This window comes from Lissotriton vulgaris (genome assembly GCF_964263255.1).
Source record: "Lissotriton vulgaris chromosome 7 unlocalized genomic scaffold, aLisVul1.2 SUPER_7_unloc_1, whole genome shotgun sequence".
NCBI classification, from domain to species: domain Eukaryota; kingdom Metazoa; phylum Chordata; class Amphibia; order Caudata; family Salamandridae; genus Lissotriton; species Lissotriton vulgaris.
This window is the reverse complement of record NW_028240614.1, coordinates 1,561,872-1,585,807: the sequence shown is the minus strand read 5'-3', so window position 1 is coordinate 1,585,807 and position 23,936 is coordinate 1,561,872. Positions and strand designations below refer to the sequence as shown.

At 47.6% G+C, this 23,936-nt stretch overlaps 1 protein-coding gene across 1 annotated transcript in view; it reads right to left on the bottom strand.

The window, feature by feature from the left end:
- The window catches only part of LOC147672974 (sulfotransferase 6B1-like), a 263,082-nt gene that overhangs the window by 57,732 nt on the left and 181,414 nt on the right, over positions 1-23,936 (bottom strand). The window lies entirely within an intron of this gene.

Genomic DNA, 23,936 nt, shown 5'->3' with positions numbered 1-23,936 from the left:
TCAAGCTCGGTATCTGAAAGTGCTTGTGTACTCTTGGGCTTGCGACGTGTGTCAAATGATAATTAAGACTGCTGTTTGTCAGGTTTTCCCATGTTGCGGGGTGCTGCAATATATTACTCTTTGGAGAGGATGAATAAGTGATTTAACTCCTGTATGTTGTGCTAGATGACAATCCGGTGTTACCCCGGCGTCCCCTTTTAGTTCGAGCTAGTAAGCTTCACTTGGCTCGTTATGGTGAGTCTGAAGCTGTTATGGATCATGCGTGTCAACAGGGGGTTGCCTGGGGTCAATTGCACATGGTAAGGCCGGCGCCGAGGGACTCCACCGGGCCCCCACGAGCACCCACCCCTATCCAGCAGCGCAACGCCCTGTCTGCCGGCCACATGTTGTGTATTGTATTGCTCGGCTGCCTGGGCAATCTCCTGGGGCAGCATGCGTGCAGTTCGTACAGAGGTGCAGCTGGGTAGTTGCACCCGAGATGCCAGCAGGTCGCCGCCAAACGCCGGTGCTGTCTCAGCTTGGTACTACTGCAGCGCGGGGATTCAGTGCGAGCAGTCGCGTGCCTTCCCCAGTTTCTTCAATATGATGCCACACTCATAGCCTGCTCGGCGTTCACAGCATGCCGTCAGATATGGAGGCTAGCAGTAGTTCACAGCGGCACACACATTGCGCCCCCAGGTCCCAGTGGTTCTCAGAGCCGCTGTAACGTGCATTATCAATATAACATTTTTTTCCTGACCTCAGTGACGCCAGTTGCTTATGCGCACTGAGGAGGTGCATATGATGGTTATCAGTCAGGCACATGGGGGGCCCTGCATTTAGCCATTATCAACGCTTCGCTTTGCTTCAACCCGTACATATCTATCTCTCTCTCAGCAATCCATCAGGTATCTTGCCTGATTGTGGTTTTTCCGATGTTCAGTTAGGGTGTGCCAGCGGCGGCCATCTTAGCTTGCCCTTCGACTTCCACGCTAGCCAGATTCAAAGTTGTTTTGTGGCTGCTTTCAATGTGGAACACAACCCACTTCAGCACAGATCTGTAGTGCTAACATTCTGATGTTCCATTAGGCACAATTGACATTTTTTCCTTGCCTTCTGCCGCTATTTTCAGCCGATAATTGTTCCGCTCCGGCGGAGCTGCACTAACGCTCTGCCATCACGCTGTGCGCCCTCTAGTGCCTATCTTAAAACTGATAATTATTGTAAATTTCCTATTTCATGTCAATGACGCTGTCAGAATCGGTCCGTAGGGTCCGCTGTCCGCGCAATGCGTGGGGAATCAATGCCTGGCTTCATTCGAACCACAAACCCCAGAAGGCCAAGGGTGAAGTCGCGCGAGATGTTAGTCGCGCAAACCAGGAAACAAAAACCAAACCGGCAGTAGAGACGGAGCCGATAATTTTGGTGAACCGGAGAGTCGTGAGGTCGTGCATTCTTGGAGTAACAGTGAGTGGGCGTTTCAGGGTGGTTTCCGGCTGGAAACGCTCGGATTTGGAGAACGGTTGAAACCGTACCTGTGTGTGTGTCTTTTCCGGGGATAGATTGACACGGCTGTGTTAGTCCGTTCCCCCCTTACTTCTGATTCCTACGAAAATCTTGGATTTGGGTTTCCCGAGTGGCGGAGAAACACGTTTGCGTTTCAAACTTGGGACATTCCTTGGGAAAGAACAATATAAACTGAGATAATAAGGATTACGGAACAGTAAATTGTGGTCCTTGTGGGATCTTCAACACAGACTCACCTGGAAGTGAGATTTACGTGGCTGTTATTTGCGAACCAGTGCAAGTCAGACAGCAAAGAATACTATATTATAATTTGTCAGCGGGAAGAAACATTAAGAAGGTGCAGTTAACCTTCAGCTCTTTGGTTATTTCATGTACTTTTGCGACAACTTGTTTGTGTTTTGTTTCACACTGCAGGAGAGGAACCAGGGGGGGTACCTAGTTCAACGGAAGAGTGGAACAAGGCAGAATCATGGTAAGCTGTGGTATGTGAGGGTTAAACGAAGCTTAAGTGTGCATGGTAAAACTGTTGTGTATTGATGTACATATTTGTGTTCCTTCCTTACCAGATTTCTACCACTGATAGGACCTTCCTTCCCTCTCCTGCATATAAAGACTTAGAATTTTCCTTTTCAGGTAGGCTGGGAAATTAGTGTGAGGGAAGAGTCTACTATATCAACAGGGTGTCTCTGTATTCTCGAGTGGATAGGGAGGGGTGTGAAGCTAAATCCCTTGTCTTTTATCGTTTCAGATCTCCCTCCCCGCTGTCCCCTTCCTTTCCCGCGATTGCGGAACCTTCCTACTGGTCTGTGATTAATACCGGGTCACGGGTTGGTTGCGTGAAAGCGGGTTTAGGTCTTTCAACACAGCCCCGAGAAGAAGCGTGTCGGATCGTGACAGAATTATCGGCCCAAGGAGGTGAATCTCCTCTTGGCTGTGTTGAAAGACAATGGCCACGATGGATGACGTTTTGGCTGCACTAGCCTTGGTCCAAACGGAACTAGCTGCTTCCAATAGAGAGGTTGCTGCTTCCAGGGCAGAGAACGCTCAGATAAAGACCCGTTAAGACAGTCTACAAGTAAATCCATTTAGTGCAGGGGCTAGCACATTTACTCCCTCGTCCCTAGTGGTAGAAATACCCACCCAAATTCCGCTAGCTCCCCCCCGAGAGGTTTTATGGGGATAACAAAAAGGTCCAGGTGTTTATGACGCAAGTCCGTCTACATTTCATGTGTAAGCCAAAAATGTTTGCGACTAATCAAGCCCGAGTGGCCTTTTTGATTTCATACCTGGGTGGGGAGGCAGCTCAGTGGGCGGTTCCCATAGTTGGGAGAGATGATCCCCTTCTACACGACTGGGACGAATTCCGGCTGGAGTTCGAAAAGACATTTGACCGCAGAGCTGAAACGTTTTCGGCAGACCGGGAGTTGTTGGTCCTTAAACAAGGCACATCAGACCTGGTTTCTTATCTGAACAATTTTCGTCGCCTAGTTGCTGAAACTGACTGGCCGGAGGCCAAACAGTCCGCTCTATTCTACCAAGGACTCAACGATGAAATGAAAGATGTATTGGCACACATAGACCCTCAACCCCATACTTGCACCGCGCTCATAGAACTCGCTCTTCGCTTAGACCACCGCATAAGGGAGCGCAAAGGTGAATTACGTAAGAAGGAGCCGGTGGTAATGGTGCATGAGAGAGGAGGAGGGAACAGTGAAAAACCTACGTCCGCTCAAGAAGCTATGGAGATAGGGGCTGTTAGAGCTTCCTTGTCTTTTAGCGAGAAAGAACATCGCAGGAAGAACGGACTCTGCTTATACTGCGGAAAGAAGGGGCATTACCTACGGGAGTGTCCGGTGAAACCAAAATCCGGAAGGTTCAGGACTGGCCAAACCACAGCTGGCACCTCGGAAGAGAAGTCGGAAAACTTCAAAGCTTGAGCGTGAATGGAGGGGAACCCTCAAGCCGAATCACCATCCCTTCAATAATGGCCTGTTGTGAACAAGAGAAGAATAACGTCTTCCTTTCAATGTTACTGGTGATGGAAACGGGAGAACAAGGCGTAAAGGCTATGGTGGATTCCGGAGCCACTGGGTGTTTTATGGAATACGCCGAGGCAGAAAGACTTGGGATCCCTCTCATTGAAAAGAAACAACCTGAACCAGTATTCGCAGTGGATGGTAGTGAACTAATTGAAGGACCCATAAAATACCACACGCCAGAATATCGATGCATCAGTAATGACACGCACCAAGAGACAATTTCCTTTAACATCATCCAAGCTCCGCAGTAAGGCATCATTTTGGGACTTCCGTGGCTGCAAAAACATGAACCCTACATCCATTGGGCTTCGAGGACGATCGCTTTCGTCTCTGAGTTTTGTAAGGATCAGTGTATGGTTTCCACTACGAGTCCTTCTCAAACCTTGGCAAGGGTTTACAACATCGCCACCGCGGCCGAGAAGGAAGTACAACTCCCGTCCTGTTATGCCGAGTATGCCAGGGTTTTCAGTGAAGAACAAGCGGAGGCACTCCCGCCTCACAGAACTTTCGATTGTTGCATCGATCTAGTTCCAGGAGCAGTAATACCTAACGGCAGGCTCTACGCCCTTACGGTACCCGAAAATGAATACCTGAGAAAATACTTGGACAAGTATTTGGCTTTAGGATATATACGTCCCTCTAGATCGCCTGCTTCTTCGCCCTTGTTCTTCATACCTAAAGCCAATGGAGACAAGAGGTGTTGCATAGATTATCGCACCTTGAACACCATCACGGTAAAAAACCAGTATCCATTACCTCTGATTCCTGTTTTACTAGAACAAGTCAGAACGGCCACCATTTACACAAAGTTAGATCTGCGAGGAGCCTACCACCTGGTCCGCATAAGAAGGGGCGATGAATGGAAGACGGCCTTCAAGACGCGGTATGGGCTCTTCGAGTACCTAGTGATGCCCTTTGGATTGTGCAACGCCCCTGCCGCGTTTCAATTTTTCTTAAATGAGGTATTGAGGGAATTCTTAGACCTCTTTGTAGTCGTATACATCGACGACATCCTGGTTTACTCCACCAAAACGAGTGAACATCAAGAGCATGTGAAACAGGTGTTGGGTGCCCTGATGAAACATCATCTTTATTGCAAGATCACGAAATGTGAATTTCACGTAACCACCGTCGAGTTCTTGGGAGTGATGCTTACGCCTTCAGGTCAGGTCATGGCAGAAAGAAAAGTACCGGCCATAAAAGAATGGCCTCGTCCCTGTACCGTAAAAGATGTCCAATGTCTATTGGGGTTTGCGAACTTTTACAGGAGGTTCATTTGTGGATTCTCTGCCTTGGTGACCCCCTTGACCTGTTTAACAAGGAAGAATGTTCCATTTCATTGGAACAATGAAGCACAACTAGCGTTTGATGGATTGAAAGACGCATTCATCAAGGCTCCTGTCCTAAGACATGCCAACCCCTCCGTGCCCTTTATCGTCGAAGCTGATGCGTCTGAAGTCGCATTGGGGGCGGTTCTGTCACAACGACAAGAAGACACAGGCTTGTTGCATCCTATCGCCTATATGTCCAGAAAACTCAACCCGGCGGAAATCAATTACACGATAGCCGAAAAGGAGTTATTAGCTATAAGAGATGCCTTTGTGGAGTGGAGGCACTGGCTCTTGGGAGCAGTTCATCAGGTGACGGTTTATACTGACCATCGCAACCTGCAATTCATAAGAGCGGCACACCATCTGACACCCAGGCAGTTACGCTGGATGCTCTTCTTTGAGGAATATCAATTCATAGTCACGTTTAGACCCGGAGCAATGAACAAAAAAGCAGACGCTTTAACCCGGCAGGAACATCCAGTATTACACACGCAAACCCCAAAAAGATCAATCATAGACCCGTCGAAAGTGGTGTGTGTGACTCAAACCAACGATTTTGTGCAATCCTTGGGTTCTGGAATACAATCATGTGTGTGGAGAACCTGGCTTCGGCATCATCCAGAATGGCGGTTGAAGCAAGGGGTGGCCATGAAAGGGAAACAAGTGCTAGTGCCCACAGTTGCTTTAAGACGTACAGTGCTTAAATGGTGCCATGAAATACCGAGCGCAGGACATATGGGTTATGTAAAAACATTGGAAAAGGCCTTGAGACAGTTTTGGTGGCCCTCCATTCGGCTGGATTTGAAAAAATGGGGAAACCAGTGCATGCAATGCGCCAGAATGAAAGCTGACCAACAACAACCTCAAGGTCTTCTGTTACCTTTGCCGACACCCGAAATGCCTTGGGAAAGCATTTCCGTGGACTTCATAGTGGGCTTGCCAAAAGATCAAGGGAAGACGGCCATCATAGTTGTAGTTGACTTCCTAACTAAGATGGGCCATTTTATCGCTTGTGACAAAGTGCCTACTGCGGGTCGTTTACTCATCTCCTGTTAACTCACGTAGTCAGGTTGCATGGGCTTCCAAAAGTGATAGTGTCGGACAGGGGGGCCCAATTCACTGCAAGGTTCTGGAAGGCGTGGTGTGCTGAATTGCGAATCTCAACATCTTTGTCTACCAGCTTCCATCCGCACTCGGATGGCCAAACCGAGAGACTGAACCAGTCTTTAAAACAGTACCTCCGCTGCTATGTTCAGGCAGACACTGATTCCTGGGTAGATTGGTTGTGGGTGGCGGAACTGGCTTACAATAGCACACAACACTCTTCGACTGGTCATTCTCCTTTCTTTAGCAATTATGGTCATCACCCTAGGGTTACTCCTCTCATCCTCCCTAGACCCACGGTTAGGTTACCAGACGTCAAGACACGATTGTTGCGCATTCGCAGGATTCTCCTGTCGACGCGCAAGAATCTGGTTCAGGCCAAGGGGAGATATAAGGCTCAGGCTGACAAACATCGTAGGCCGAGTCCTGTGTACAAACATGGGGATCTGGTGTGGTTATCTACTAAACACATCAGATTCCGGAGGTATAGTGTGTTCAACCCTAAGTTCATCGGGACTTATCGGGTGGTGAAGATGGTGAATCCCGTGGCGGTGAAATTACAGTTGCCTGCCCATTTACGCATACACCCAGTGTTTCACGTATCTCTTCTGAAGCCTTCTCGAAGCCCTGTCCACCATCCTCCAGTACCAGTGTGGGTGCAGAATGAGTCTGAATACGAGGTGTTGCGAGTGTTGGACTCCAGATGGGTGAGGGGGAGGCTGCAGTACCTGCTTTCATGGAAAGGTTACGGGCCTGAGGAGAATTCATGGGAACCTGCGGGGTCCGTGCATGCTCCTAGGTTGGTGTCTCGTTTTAACAAACATAAACCTGCGCCTGGCCAGCGCCCCTTGTAAAGGGGGATGTACTGTCAGAATCGGTCCGTAGGGTCCGCTGTCCGCGCAATGCGTGGGGAATCAATGCCTGGCTTCATTCGAACCACAAACCCCAGAAGGCCAAGGGTGAAGTCGCGCGAGATGTTAGTCGCGCAAACCAGGAAACAAAAACCAAACCGGCAGTAGAGACGGAGCCGATAATTTTGGTGAACCGGAGAGTCGTGAGGTCGTGCATTCTTGGAGTAACAGTGAGTGGGCGTTTCAGGGTGGTTTCCGGCTGGAAACGCTTGGATTTGGAGAACGGTTGAAACCGTACCTGTGTGTGTGTCTTTTCCAGGGATAGATTGACACGGCTGTGTTAGTCCGTTCCCCCCTTACTTCTGATTCCTACGAAAATCTTGGATTTGGGTTTCCCGAGTGGCGGAGAAACGCGTTTGCGTTTCAAACTTGGGACATTCCTTGGGAAAGAACAATATAAACTGAGATAATAAGGATTACGGAACAGTAAATTGTGGTCCTTGTGGGATCTTCAACACAGACTCACCTGGAAGTGAGATTTACGTGGCTGTTATTTGCGAACCAGTGCAAGTCAGACAGCAAAGAATACTATATTATAATTTGTCAGCGGGAAGAAACATTAAGAAGGTGCAGTTAACCTTCAGCTCTTTGGTTATTTCATGTACTTTTGGGACAACTTGTTTGTGTTTTGTTTCACACTGCAGGAGAGGAACCAGGGGGGGTACCTAGTTCAACGGAAGAGTGGAACAAGGCAGAATCATGGCCAGCTGTGGTATGTGAGGGGTGAAACGAAGCTTAAGTGTGCATGGTAAAACTGTTGTGTATTGATGTACATATTTGTGTTCCTTCCTTACCAGATTTCTACCACTGATAGGACCTTCCTTCCCTCTCCTGCGTATAAAGACTTAGAATTTTCCTTTTCAGGTAGGCTGGGAAATTAGTGTGAGGGAAGAGTCTACTTTATCAATAGGGTGTCTCTGTATTCTCGAGTGGATAGGGAGGGGTGTGAAGCTAAATCCCTTGTCTTTTATCGTTTCAGATCTCCCTCCCCGCTGTCCCCTTCCTTTCCCGCGATTGCGGAACCTTCCTACTGGTCTGTGATTAATACCGGGTCACGGGTTGGTTGCGTGAAAGCGGGTTTAGGTCTTTCAACACAGCCCCGAGGAGAAGCGTGGCGGATCGTGACAGACGCGACAGAACTCATTTTGAAGGAAAAAAGTAAATGCAGAATTAGGGGTGTGCGGAATTTGAGTAGTCGCTCTACGTAAAGCTCCACGAAACGGTAATAAATCCCGGCATGCACGCAGAGTTCCACGAACATGCGGAATTGCTTGTTCCGCCCGTTTGCGATGCTCTTTTCCTGTTCGTGAACGCTGTTTGCTGCTTGGGGGGGAAATATCTTTCGAACAAGCATTTTGAAAGCACAAACAAGCAAAAAATTCCGCGAAGCCGTGGATCGCGCAATTCCGTGTTCTCCGCGGAACGCGAGATTACTCAAATTCCACAAATTCCATGAGCGGAATGGAATTTACCGCCCAGGCCTATGCAGAATGCCAGTCCCAGGGCTCCAGACAGGGGAACCTCGATTCTCATTAGTTTCCAAACTGAGGAGCCTGCTTTTCCTTGTAAAATGCGGAAAATCAACACAAACCACAAGAGAAATAGGACACAGAGGTAAATAAATGGCACAAGAAAACAGTGAAGGGGTAAAAGGGGCATTAGAGTGGGGACAGAGAAGAGGGTATAAGTTGAGAAATTAGGGTATAGTTAGGGGAGAGGTTTGAGGGTTGGATAAAGCACACAGTACTGGTCCTAGGGTCTTGCTCTAAAGGTACTAGAGTATAGACACGGATTGAGGCATTATGGTATAGGGATTTGGGCATACACATGTGTTGAGGCGCTAAGGTATGGGCAGAGATACGGAAACTTTAGGACAGGCACGGGCGAGGAACCAGGATATATGAGCAATGTAGCAGTACTAAAGTGTAGGCAAGTGTAGAAGTATTAGGGTGTAGGAAAGGGCAGAAGTACTAGGGACGAGGTAGCCTGAGACACACTACGGTGCCGGTAGAGATCCCACGGTACGGGAACTGTTGGATAGAGGTTAAGGGGGTGGACATTTGGTAGGGTTTTGGCAGAGTTAGAGTTACTAGGGTGTGGAAAAGGGTTAAGGTGCAAGGGTATAGCCAATGATAGGGGTACTAGGGTATTGTCAGAAGTTGTGGTAATAGGGTATATGTGGACTGACAAAGCTACCTAAAGTGTATCCATGGGTGAAAGTAGGGTATAGTAAAGGGAGAAGGTAATGGCGATAGGAAGGGTTTAAGGTACCAGGGTATATGCAATGGTAGGGGTTGTAGATTATTGTCAGCAGTTGTGGTAATAGGGGACATGGGCACAGGTAAAGGTAGCCAAGATGTAGTCATGCATGGGAGTAGGGTGTGATACAGGGTGGAGGTACCAGGGCACGGGTAGCATAAGAGATACTAGGGCTTTGTTAGAGCTTCCGGATACAGGAGAAGAGGTATAGTGTCAAGAGTGGCTAGAGTTAGTATGGGCAGAGGTAGAGGTACTATCATGTAGGCAGGGGTTAAGGTACCTGGGTAGGGGCATTAAAAATCTGTAGTAGGGTATAAGCAAGGATAGACATACTAGGTATTGTGAGGGATTGAGGGACTAAGATATAGGGAAAGGTAGAGGTACTAGAATATATGGGTGGGGTAAAGGTACAAAAGTGTATTCACGGGTAGTAGTACTTAGGGTGTTATAAGGGGCAGACGTACTCAAATATAGGTAGCACAGGACATACTTGGGAGTGGGTAGATATACTGGGATAAAGGAGCAGGGGTAGAGGTTCGAGGGTACATAGATTTGGTGGGCTATAGAGTGGGGTGGAAGTTCTAGGGTACAGGCAAAGGCTGAGGTACTAAGGTATAAGCAGAAAGAGACGTTATGGGATATATGGGCAAGGGAAAGGGTGCTAAAGTGTAGTCAAGAGTACAAATACTAGGGTATGAGCAGGGCTTTAGGTTCTCAATATATGCAGCGTAAGAGGTACTAGTACACGGGACATTGGTTGGGAATTAAAGGGTAGGTAGATTTAGTAGGGTATAAGCACAGGTAGAGCTAGGGTATCAGAAGGGGGAAAGGCACAAAAGTATCAGCAGCAACAGAGGACGTAGGTAAAGAAAAATACAGTTGAAAGAGAGGAGGCAGGACCTAGGATAGGAATAGGGGTAAAGAGAGAGAAGAGTGTGAAGGTGTGTTATGTTGGTTAGTAGCACAAGGGTGGTGCGAGGGTTTCAGAATAAGGGTGGTATGAGGGTTTTCAGAATGGTGGTGGTGGATGACATGTAGGAGATTCGAGGGGAGGATGGGTCCGTTGCCAAGGGTTTGATGCCAATGGTGTTGTCAGCTGTCCTTCTTTTACAGTTTGTGCCTTTGAATTGGGGAGATACTACGAGAGGCATGCTTTTGAAGTGCATAGAAGCCCTGCTTGCCTTGCCCTGACTCTAGATAAACTATAGGGGGTATGCACCCCTTTGTGTCCAGACAGGCCACAGCCTATTCAAGTGTAAGCGGGGCTGGGTCCAGCTGCTCCCTCCCATCCTGCTACTGATGGCCCATTGAGTCACACCTAAGCTCCCAATGGTGTGTTGCTGTCTAGGAAGAATACACAACCCCCAACTGTGACCCATTAACAGTAATGTGACCCAGAGTCAGGCTGTAGGCACCAAATGGCTAGGGCAAGAAGATGCCAACTTTCTAAAAGGGACATTTTCAGAATTGCAATTTAAAATCTGACTTCACCATAAGTTTTAATTGCGATTCCAGAGACACCAAAAATGAAGGAGATACCTGTTCCCATTTGTAAATTACAATTATAAAATGTAATTAGGTAATTCCAATGTTATCCTATGGGAGAGGTAGTCCTTGCAGAAGTAAAAAACAAATATACGGGGTTTGCACCTACCAGGACAGGTACAACTCAAAAGAACATGTCATGTTCAACTTTGTAAACACATTGTACCCTGCCCTCTGGGCTGTCAAGATCCTACGCTAGAAATGACTTATATGAATAAAAAATGAAGGTTTGGGCTAGGCAAAAAATGTTTTTGCCAGGTTTATCTGGCAGTTTAAAACTGCACACACAGATTCTGCAAAGGCAGACCTGATGCATGTTTAAAAGGCTACGTCAGTGGGTGGCACAATCAGTGCTTTCAGGTCCACTAGTAGCATATAGTTTACAGGCCTGGGGCATAGATAGTCCCACTTTACTAGGTAATTACAAGTAAATTAAACATGGCAGTTAGGTATGAGCCAATTTACCATGTTTTAGGGAAAGCACATAACAACCTCAAAGCACATAAGAACCTTAGCATTGGCTAACAGTGGTAAAGTGGGCAGAGTCCTAAGGCTAGCAAACATGAAGTGAGCAAAACCAGGAGGTCTGAAGACAAAAAGTTAGGGGAAGCCCACGCTAAGGATGCTAGATCACACACTTGTCAAACTTTTCATTCTGTCGCTTTCTTTCTCCATCTTTTTCCCGTAGTGTCCTCCGTTGCTATCAGTCTTTCTCCACTTCCTCGCAACTTGTCTTTTTCTATGAGTTTTTCATCCTCTTTCTCGCTTCTGCTTTCTACTGTTCCCTCATCCCTATTGTTTCTTCAGCAATCCTAATATGTCTGTGCTTCCATCGGTTTCCTTTCTCCTCCATCTTTTTTCTCTCCGCTCACTTCCCTCACTAATTTCCTTTCCTCTATAACCCTTTGTTCATTATTTCATCTCTCTCGCTCATCCTTGTTTCTCTTCCCTCCTTTTTCTTACTATCCTCTTTCTTCAGCCTTCGATTTCCTCTCATCAAAGCTACAATGTCTGGCTAGCAAAGGAACCGTTTGTCGTAGATAGTCAAATATATTCTCTGGCTACTGATTCGGTCATAGTTTACCTTCTACAACAGAGACCACAGGCCAAAAAAAAAAAAAATAACCCACTGTTAAATCAAGGCAAGCTTCATGGGTCTTCATCAGCCTCACACACTCAGGGGCACATGCACTGGGGTCAAGGAGGGTTCACAGGCCACAGCCAGGTGTCCCAGCAGCTGAATATTTATACAAAACCAGTGGAGAAGCACCTAGCTAACCTGGTCGCCATGATATAACTGGCAAAGACAGAAAAATACGTAAACACAGTGTGGCATTGCAGAACACGTGGAGACCAGACAAGAAGTGGTGTGGATAAACCTTATGTTGTGGGAAGTTGGGGTGGGAGCATAGTGTAGACTATTGAGGTGATCTTCTAAACTTTACATACTACTTGGGATTTTTTGAGTAGATGAGATCTCTGGACACCGCTGAAAGAAGAGGCCATGTTGTCTTGCTAAATGCACGCTGCGGTGGATATGATGCAAAGCCAAGTAACAAAGTGAGAGCCACAGTGCCTGGCTCTGAACCTAAGCACTATGAAAACCCCATTGTCACCAGTACCATTCTTGATAAAAAAGATATTCGCAAGATTGCGGCGAGGTAGGACGCTTTCCTTTACCTCTCCCACCCGCCGCCGGCCTAACACAGCATAGCGGACCCGGTCACTGTTCTCAACGCTTCGAGAAGACTTACAAACAGTTAAGAAAGATCTCACCCAGGAGATTAAGAACATCAGGAAGGATGTGGACTCTTTGGGGGACCAGGTGGTGGCCTTGGAGGACAAAGGGGGTGGGCAGGTTGAGAAGACGGAGGCTCTCCGCCAAGAGGTGCTGTGCCTTCACATTCGTTCTGATGGGTTCAGACAGATTGCTTCCAAGATTAAGTAAACAATTTACTCAGTGCCTCTTCAAGATCAGTAACAGTCATTTTAGTGACCTCTTCCCATAAGAGTTAAATCTTCTAACAAGAGCCTACCAAATCCCAGAAAGTAGCAATTCCATCTTGCCGGAAGAAACAAACAACCTAAAAAGAATAAGATGCAACTCCGCCAACATTGACAAAATAGCAGCAGAGGCCCAGGCTCTTTATAATCAAGTTCAAGCCAATTCAACCCATCCAATAGGAATCTGGGAATCGGGCCCCGAGACCAAGGAGGGCTATGGAAGCCATGACCCCAGAAGAAGCGTTCGAGCTGGCCTCCTCCTACTTCTCCCCTCCAACCCACGACCTGCACTCCGCAATCCAGGTAATCACCGGGACCAGAACTGAGCTCTCTGTCCAGAAACCCCTCAGACCCCCTTCCTCCCTCATCACCATCCCCACTGAACCAATGAAAGAGAACAACCGCACTAACTGCATGCTCATAAATTGCAGGTCTGCCACGAAACACGCCACAATGCTAGTCTAATCCATTCTCGGCCATGACATTGACATTGCCTTCATCACTGAGACCTGGCTCAATGACTCCTCTCATCCGATCCTGGATATGCTCAATCCCCCGGGTTTCTCTATCATCAAGAAAGATAAATAGACCAAAAAGGCCGAGGCATGGCAATTATCGACAATGATAACCTATCGGTGTCCGAAACCGATAACATCATATACAACTCATTCGAATGCCTAACCACCAACATCAAAACCACCAACAATAACCTAGTGCAATGCCACCTCCTATACCATCCCCCAGGCAACTCTGTCACGTTCACAGAACACCTATCAGACCTAATCGCACATTGCTCTCTCCGAGATACCAACAACGTCATTCTAGGTCACCTTAACCTCCACTGGAATGATAAGAACAATGCTCCTTTACAAACCCTAAATGACCTACTCCTTACCAACAACCTCACCCAGCACTGTTCTCAAGAAACCCACAACAAAGGAGCTATCCTGGATGCCATCATCGCCAATCATGACGCAATCACCATAGATCACATCCTGCCCGTCGACTGGTCAGACCATCACCTTATCCTATTCCACCGCCCTCATCAGACCCTGCCTCTGCCCTCCATCTCAGTCCCCCGCCTCATGGTCGAGAAACTTATCGCAGATCAACACAGATGAGTTAGATGAGAAAATATCCTCCCTCCTGCCCATCTCCCCGGAAGGCCTTTCTACTGAAGAACTTGCAGCCCACTACAACGTTACCATGTCCTCCATCCTTGACGAACTAGACCCAAAAAACCCAGGAACATTCCCTCCAGATCCTAGTTCAACAAGGACATTAATGAGGAAAGAAGGCAACTCAGAGCTTCTGAACATCTCTGGGGAAAGGACCCCATCTCCAGCTATTTCGAGGAACTCAGAGCAGCAAGAAGAAAGTACAAACAACATATCAATAATGAAAAATCCAACTTTTTCTGCACCGCGCTGGACAGGGCCAAAAACAGACCAAGAGAACTCTTTGGCATCATTAAAAAACAAACGTCCAAGCCAACGACATCCCTCGTCCAGCCCTCAAAAACCTTATGCGCCAACTTCGCCAACTTCTTTAACGAAAAAATCACCTTGATCGAACTTTCTCTGGACATTAACCTCCATCCCCCTGACAAAAACTGCTCTCCAACAAGTGAAATCATCACGAAAAGGCGACCGGCAACAACCTGGTCCTCCTTCAACCCCATCTCAGAATCGGAGATCCTCAAATGTATCTCCTACTAAAAGCCATCGTCTCACAACCTCGACCCCATTCCCTCTCAAATGGTCAAAGAGCTGAAACTCACCCTGGCTCCACTTTGGTGCAAAATGATAAAACGTTTCCTAAAACTGGCACCATTCCCGATTGCCTTAAAGTCGGCCATGTTACTCCTCTTCTGAAAAAAACAGGCTTAGACACAACCGACCTGAATAATTTCAGACCTATCTCCAATCTCCCTTTCCTTGCCAAAATCCTAGAAAATGCGTCCTGTGTCAACTGAACAAACATATTGACAACATAAATTTGCTTGACCGCCGCCAATCAGGCTTCAGAAAAGGCTACAGCACCGAAACTGCAATCCTCAACATCATGGACGACATCTTCAACTCCCTCGACGCAGGCCACTGCTGTCTCCTCATTCTCCTAGACTTGTCAGCTGCGCTTGACACTGTAGACCACAGTCTTCACATCAAAACTCTAAAAGAGAGGGTAGATGCAGATGAAGTGGTCCTCCAGTGGTTCTCCTCCTTCTTCCAAAATCGCTCCCAAAGTGTAAAAATCAAATCCTTTGCATCCAAACTCGTCCCCGTAAACAGAGGCGTCCCTCAAGGCTCCATTCTTTTCCCCCCCAGCTGTTCAACATATATATGGAACCCCTCACCTCCATTCTGAAAAAAGCAAGCATCCTCTTTCATCTATATGCAGAGGATACACAAATCTACTTGGAAACCTCCTCCTTTAACGACATTCTAAGACTCAATAATACCCTCAAAGAAGTCCAAGAATGGCTATCAACGAACCACCTCAAACTCAATCAGGGAAAAACCGAGATCCTCCACATCTCCAACATGGAAGAAAACCCACAAATCGTTGAATGGTTGAAATCTATTGATGCCCTCAACGGAAATCTAACCCTGGAAAACTAGGTCAAATCACTGGGAATCACCCTTGACCACAAACTATCCATGTCCAATCACATCAAGATCCCAGCCGAGAGCACCTTCCTCAATCTGAAGCTCCTCAACAAAATCAAACCCCACATCCCTCCTACCGACCTCAAGCAAGAAACCCAATCCCTGGTGTTGTCCAGACTGGACTATGGGAACACAGTTCTCTCCGGTACAGCTCGCTCTCACCTTACCCCGGTCAAAACTACCCTCAATGCAGCAGCCAGAATGGTCACCGGAATCATACAATTTGACCACATTTCTCCCGCACTCAGAGATCTAAAATGGCTCCCAGTCGAAATAAGGGCCAGCTTCAGAACTGCCTGCCTCACACACAAAGCCCTGCACACAGTAAACCGGAATACTTAGCCTCCAAACTCAAGAAAGCCTGGCAAGCAAGAAGCTTCCGGAGTTCCAACTTCTTCCTACTCATTCCCCTAAAAACGCGTAAAGAAAAGACTGCTGCCCGCTCTTTTGCAGGAAAGGCGCCGAAAATCGGAAGCCATCCCAGTCAACATCAGAACCACCGCCTCCTTTCCAAAACTAAAAAGCCTCCTAAAAACTCTCTACCTCAACCGCGCCTTCCCGAACGCAATTACGTGACACTCTAACCTCCACAGGCAGTCACCTGACAGCGCGCTCCCAACGGGCAGCCTTCAGTCATCGCTCAACCACTACCTACCTCATACCCTTTCTACGAACTCTCAGCCCCTGGGTTGGCACCGCAAAGAGAAAATTTCCAGCATTAGTCTTGCCTTCCCTAGGATTTTGAGATTTCCTCTTGACCCCTCTTCCTCAATACAAGTCCTCGGCCCCTTTGACCTCTCTACCTCAACGGCACACCTCTGACACTCAGCACAACTGTAAAGCTTCCTTTTGCACTTTTTCTGTATTTTCACCATGCCTTTGTCCTGTATTTTGTCTCCTCTTCATCATGTTGTAAAGCGCTCCAATACCCTTGGGTCTGGCTCGCGCTATAGAAAACCTCTAAATAGAATAAAATAAATAAATTTACCAAATCTATAGGAGACAAAAATTCACAACGCAACAGTCAAAAGCAAGGGAAAGTGGCAGCCGCTTCATTTAATGCATTAAACAGCCCTGTCTCTAAAAAACTAAAACAAACTATAAATCAAACTTTTAAGCGACTGCGCAAATCCCCAAACAATCGGAAACTGCAAGGCACACTCCGCGAGTTAAGGACATCTCTAAAGAGAAGGAGATGGGAGAAGAAAAGGGCAAAAGATAATGAACTCTGGGCGAAACTTATGTTTGACCCAAAACAGAAAAATAGTGCTAATTCCTGAAGTAGACTGCTGACTAATAATTTACAGCAGAATCCCTGGAGACTCAAGAAATATTTTTTGACAGCCTAGAATCATCCTTGGAACCCGAGTCCTGGTTATCCGCAAGATAAGGGATTGAGACATTTCCGCAGCCTGGGAGTACCCTAGGTGTGCAACCAGAGGCTGCTCACTCTGTCCCTCCCTCCCCCCCCTGCCCAGTCCTGATGAATACCCGCAGTGAACCACAAATAGGGCATTCCTAGGGTTGAAACGCTGAAAAAAAATTATTTGGACCAGCGACTAGCAATTTGTGACATAACCAACTGACGTGGCCCACAGTACCAACTTTATCAAAGCCCTACTGGCCAAATATCCTCCCTTACCCTTTCCCCACTGTATATAAAAGTCACAAATTCACAATTGCACAATACATCACTGAGCACTGAAAGTTCACTCTTGTCACAAATTGATGCACCATTGTGTACAGTACAGCTATTTAGCTAATTTGTTTTTTTAAAGAAAACAGGGTATCTATGAATTTAAATAATTCATAAAATATCTTTGATTTACCCAAAAAGGTTTGGACTTGTAATGCTATTTTAGTCACTGTGTTGATTGGTTGAATTACTAAGGAAAGAGGCACTGAGTAAATTGTTTACTTACATTTGGAAGCAATCTGTCCGAACCCAACAGAACCATTGTTCATCTAATTTAACATTGCGCAGGTTCTGAGGGATACTGTGTTACCCCGTTGTAACTTATTATGCGCCTTCACAATCAGCACATATATCTACAGGCCCACCTTGAGGACCTCAAGAACAGTTTGCAAAGGAACAATGTTCGTAATCGAGGTGTGGCACAGAAGGTGGAAGGGGAAGACATTTTCACCTATGTGAGAGATCTCTTTAGTCCCATCCTCAGTAAACCTCAGAACACAGAGATTAAACCAGACAGAGCGCACAGAGTGGGTCCAACCTGCTCCAGCAGGGCACCTCCAGCGGACATTGCAGTATGTGTACATAAATTTCAGGAGAAGGAAGAAATTCTGCAAAGAGCCCGAGATCTGCACCCAATCACCTTTCGAGGCCAAACACCATCCTTCTTCTATCAGGACTTTGCTGCTCTCACGTTGCAGAAGTGGATGGCGTTTCGCCCTGGCACTACCCATCTACACAACCAGAACATCTCCTACTCCTGGGGCCAGCCCTCTAGGCTAATTTTCTGCCTGGCAGGCAAGTTACACCAACTGAGATCCCTTACAGAGGCCTGCCAGCTGCTGAGCCTGGAGGTGCCGGAGGGGGCAACGACCCTGGGGCCCCTTCCTCAAGCCATAGAGAGCGACAAACATTATGGAGAAGACAGAGACCAAGGCATGCCCCGGGGAGACGGGACCTGGTGGAGATAGCAAAGGAACAGCTGGCGGCGCTGGAGTCCATCCCTGCAATGCTGTCCAAATCAGATGAATCTTAGCACAACTAGTGATGGGTAGCTATCAATAGAGGTGTTGGGAGGGTAGTGGGGGGCATTTAGAAACTTGGCCACACGATGGACCCCAAGTACTTCTCCTGGCAGCCCAGACTGGCTGCAAGACTGATTTTGAGCATTTGTTTTACTCTAAAAGTTCATTATTTCCTCGAGTTTTCAGGGGTTTGCAGTTTGGGGTTACCCTCACTTTTAGGCTACACAAAGTGACCCTGCCCCAGGTTAGGTGGGAAGCTCCTAGTAATAGAAGGAGAACCACATGAGCTTAGGTTGAGGAAGATGCCTACGCCTTTATCTTACACTAATGCAACCCCCGCACTTAGAGTTCTCACCTTTAACATGAGGGGACTCAAAAACCCAGTGTCGCGCAAAGCAGTTCACTCATATCTGGAAAACTCAAAGGCAGACATCTGTCTCCTCCAGGAGACACACCTATTGGCCAGAGACTGTCACCGCCTCAGATCACGTGCCTTTCCCTGCAAATTTCTTTCCTCAGGCCTGACTAAAACGGCGGGAGTGGCTATCCTGATTGCACGTTCCTTCAGAGGTAAAGTGGTCCATAAAGAGGCTTAAATTACAGGTAGGCTACTTACATATCGGCTTACATTAGGGGGACTGACATATATAGTGGGTTCAGTTGACAGCACTGATGGAGGCAATGTCCTCAGAAGAACATAGCGTGTTAATGGGGGGAGGATCTTAAGTTGGTGCTGGATAACACCCTCGATAGATCAGCACACAGCGTCAGGGGCAGGCCGTGGCACTATCTGATGGGGGCTAGGGCTAACAGACCTCTGAAGTGCTTCCTACCCCTGGACACGTTACTCCTTCTATTCCAGCGCAGATAAACGTATGCCAGATTAGATTATTGCTTAGGCACAAAGGACACAGATGCATCCATGAGGGGGACGGAGATCCTCCCAGCAGCACTCCCTGACCATGCAGTGATCACACTTTCCCTAGCCATACCTCTGATTTAGTGGCCGCATGACAATAGCGCCTACGAGATACACTACTGCAACGCCCTGTGGTGGTGGGGCAGATCCGACAATCTATCAAAGACTACTTAGCGAATAACGATCTGCCAGAGGTGCGCACAGTGACACAATGGAAGTGCTTAAAACAGTAATCTGGGGCGAACACATCGCGATTTCAGCAACAGATAATAAAATACGGAGAGAGAAAAGAGAGGACCTGTCCTAACAGATTAAAGATCTTGAGCACATACATCAGCCCTCAGGGGCCCCAAGAGTATGACGCCAGCTGTCTACTCTGCAGTTGCAGCTAGCCGCAATAGACTTAGAGCGGGCGGAGTATGCAGCCCTTCGGTTGTGTCAATCTTACCATGTGGGAGGGGACAGGTGTAGCCGACTCCTAGCCCGTGAGCTACGAGTCCAATGGCAAACTCAGGAAGCACAATGGATACATACAGGTACAGGAGATCTGGTGATGAATGATAAAGACATTGTAAGCGCCTTTTCAGATTTTCACTCAGACTTATATTCGCCCCAACTGCTAGCACCTCGGTTAGTGGACAATATCTGCAAGGGGCACAGACATCCACAATGACCCCAGAATTGGTCGAGCAGGTGGAGGGAGAGATCCGCATAGAGGAGGTAATTTCTACAATTTCTCTTCAAAAGCTGGAGAAGTCCCCAGGCCAAGATGGCTTCATATCAGCATTTTCTAAGACCTTCTGTCCCTTAGTAGTGCCTCCTCAACAGGACTTTTTTTAAACACGTTCGCCAAGCCAAGTTCCATCCCAGCCTCAATGCTTACGGCCTTGTTAATTGTGATTCCCAAACCTGGTAAAGATAAATCTCACTGCAGCTCCTACCACCCTATCTCTCTCTTAAACACAGCCCTTAACTTTTTTTCCGGTCCAGGGAAGACATGGCTTGGCAGTTCGGGCTGGACTGTTCCCATGAGGCACAGGGTCAGACTGATTTGCATATGGCCATGTCTGAACTGGGGTGGCAGAGTGGGCTAAAGAACGGTGATGGATTAAACCCAGATCTTTTGACTGGGTGTGAGTGTTTGATTGATTCAGATGCTCCGTCCATCACCACCCCCTTTTGTACCGCTTTTGGCCGCCATAAGTGTGACAGGGTATGCTCAGACGAGAGTCCCTTGCTCACTTTGCCACTGGATTCAAGCAAGCCGGGCTGAAGACGGCTGGAATGCCAGAAACCGGTCCTCTGAAGCTTGTTTTCGGTCCAGGAAAGACATGGCTTGGTAGTTCGGGCTGGACTGTTCCCATGAGGCACAGGGTCAGACTGATTTGCATATGGCCATGTCGGAACTGGGGTGGCAGAGTGGGCTAAAGAACGGTGATGGATTAAACTCAGATCTTTTGACTGGGTGTGAGTGTTTGATTGATTCAGATGCTCCGTCCATCACCACCCCCTTTTGTACCGCTTTTGGCCGCCATAAGTGTGGCAGGGTATGCTCAGACGTGAGTCCCTTGCTCACTTTGCCACTGGATTGAAGCAAGCCCGGATGAAGACGGCTGGAATGCCAGAAACCGGTCCTCGGAAGCTTGTTTCCGGTCCAGGGAAGACAAGGCTTGGCAGTTCGGGCTGGACTGTTCCCATGAGGCACAGGGTTAGACTGATTTGCATATGGCCATGTCTGAACTGGGGTGGCTAAGTGGGCTAAAGAATGGTGATGGATTAAACCGAGATCTGCTGACTGGATGTGAGTGTTTGATTGATGCAGATGCTCCGTCCATCACCACCCCCTTTTGTACCGCTTTTGGCCGCCATAAGTGTGGCAGGGTATGCTCAGACGTGAGTCCCTTGCTCACTTTGCCACTGGATTCAAGCAAGCCCGGTTGAAGACGGCTGGAATGCCAGAAACCGGTCCTCGGAAGCTTGTTTCCGGTCCAGGGAAGACATGGCTTGGCAGTTCGGGCTGGACTGTTCCCATGAGACACAGGGTCAGACTGATTTGCATATGGCCATGTCTGAACTGGGGTGGCAGAGGGGGCTAAAGAACGGTGATGGATTAAACCCAGATCTTTTGACTGGGTGTGAGTGTTTGATTGATGCAGATGCTCCGTCCATCACCACCCCCTTTTGTAATGCTTAACTTTTTTACTGGCATCTTGGCCAACAGACTGAACCCACTTATGCCCTCCCTGATCAACCCAGATCAAGCGGGCTTCATCACTCAAAGGCAGACAAGCGACAATCCTAAACGGGTGCTTCACAAGATCCAGAAAGCTTCACGAGAGCCAGGCTACATGATATTATCATTAGACCCCCGAGAAGGCCTTCGACAGAGTCCATTGGCCCTATCTGGAACAAACCCTTGCACATTTTGTTCTTGGAGAAACAATGCAGACACAGATTCTAAACTGTCGCCGCTTCCCAGTGGCGACCATTAGGGTAATGGTCATTTTGATTTGATTGGGGGGTTTTATATAGCGCTCTATCGCTCCGAGGAGCATCTTGGCGCTGGATGTGATTTGTGTGGATCAAAAGAGGGGAAAAGGTATAGTAACCCCAGAAGATGTTTCAGAATTAGACCAGGGCTTTGCAGGTAGTGGATGTTTGATTGTAGATCCAGGTTTTGATGGCTTTCCTGAATTTGCTTTCGCATGAGATTTCCCGGATTTGAGGAGGGAGTTTGTTCCATGCTCTTGATCCTTTGACCGTCAGAGACTTTCCCCCTCTAGTGGACAGTCGAAATTTTGGGATAATCATTAGGTTGGCCGTGGCAGATCTTAGGTGACGTCCGGGGTGGTAGCGGTTGAATTTGTTATACAGGTAAGTTGGACCTGTTTTGTGGAATGCCCTGAAGGAAATTATCAGTAGTTTGAATAATATTCTCTTTTGAATGGGAAGCCAGTGGAGAGTATCTAGTGCTGCCGATGCCGAGGACTTTCTCGATGTTTTTAGCACTAATCTAGCTGCAGCGTTTTGTACCATTTGCAGCTTATGTAGTAGGGCTTTGTTGGCCCCTACGTATAGACTATTACAATAGTCTAATCTGGATGTGATTAGTGCCACCGTTACTGTTTTCTTGGCTGATAAGGGAAGGAAATCAAAGAATTTCCGAAGGCTCTTGATGACATTAAAACATGAGCCAGCCACTTCAATGGTCTGCTGTTTAAATGATAATGCCTCATCAAATTTGATGCCTAGGTTGCGGGCACTTTTTATAGTGCTTGGCGGTGCTTCGGCATTGGGTGGCCAGCAGGTTTGGGGGGAGAACAAGTTATTTTTCCCGAAGGGTAGAATTTCGGTCTTTGCGGTGTTACATCTCAGATGGTTTAGGTTCATCCACTTAAAGGTGGCTTCCAGACAGTCCTTAAGGGAGCGTTCGGCGATTGCCGCGTCCTCATCTAGAATTAACACTAGTTGAGTGTCATCGGCGTATGCTATCGAGCTGATAGCAAAGGAGGAAATGATTTTCATTAGTGGGACCATATACAGGTTGAACAATATAGGGCTTAAGCTAGAGCCCTGAGGTACCCCGGATTTAACTTCCCTGGCCTCAGAGTGATATGGCCCTAGGATGATGGTTTGTTTTCTTTGTCTAAGAAAGTTGGTGAACCATGTCATACTCCTGAGCCCTTCCCAATAGGTAGAGGCACACAACACGGATGCCTATTGTCACCCCTGTTGTTCACCCTTTACAAGGAACCGCTGGCGCAGAGAGTCAGGGACCACTCTCCAGGAATGATCAGCGCACTCTCAGTCTCTATGCAGACGATATTCTGATGACACTTCCAACCCATACACAACACTCACAGCTTTTTTGCCGGAGTTGGAGATTTTTTGCCATGGCATCAGTGTTTTAAGATGAATGTTGGGAAATCCCTGCCACTTAACCTCTCTCTCTTTCTCGCCAAATGGTGGACCATCTGAAGAAACAGCACAACATCCAATGCTCGACTGACCACGTGCCATACCTTGTGATAAACTTGGCATCGACCACACAGGCCACAACAGATATTAACTGCCACAAATTGCACAGGTACATCTGAGCGAATGCACAACGGTGGGAACACCACCAGATCTCCTGGCTAGATAGGATAGCCGCAGCTAAAATGACAATCCTCCCAAAGATTTTGTATCTGTTCCAGACACTCCCCTTGCAGCCACCTGCAGGTCTGATCTCCAAGCTACAGTTTGAATCCTCATATTCATATGGCAGGGACGGAAAGTCCGCACAAAGAAATGTATTAGCTTCCTTTCCTCTAGGGAAGGAGGCCTGGGAGTCCCTGACCTACAACTTTACTACCAAGCAGCGCAGTTACGTACCTAGTGGAATGGAGCCGAATCAGAGAAACATTTGTTGTTCCAAGATGGAGCAGTCGCCGGCACGTCTCTGTCAAAGGTCCCTTTCCTACCAAACCCCCATAGGTCACGCAATCTCTATCTATCTCCCATTACACAGGCAACTATGGTGGTGTGGGATCAGACTGCACCCGATATGGATTGGCCACATTTCCCTCTGCCCTGACAACACTGCTGGATAACTGAACTTTCCCCAGGGAATGGGAAATGCAAACTTTGCTAGTTGGAGACTCTCAAAGCGTTGCTCCATGGGCTACCTCTTCGACGTGGAAGAGATTCTCCAGTTCTGTCAGATTCTCAAAGACTTGGGCATCCTGAGTCAGATCGCCTCCAACACCTACAGCTCCTAAACTGGGTGTTACACCCATAAAAAAGTCTAACGCACAGAGACACCTCTCCCACTATGAAAAATAGCTCCTCACTAAGACCTCAGACAAGAAGCTGCTTTCCGAACTCTATGCATTACTGAACTCAAAGAATAAACAGTCCGGTGAGGAAGAGATCTGGGTAGGCAGCTGAGT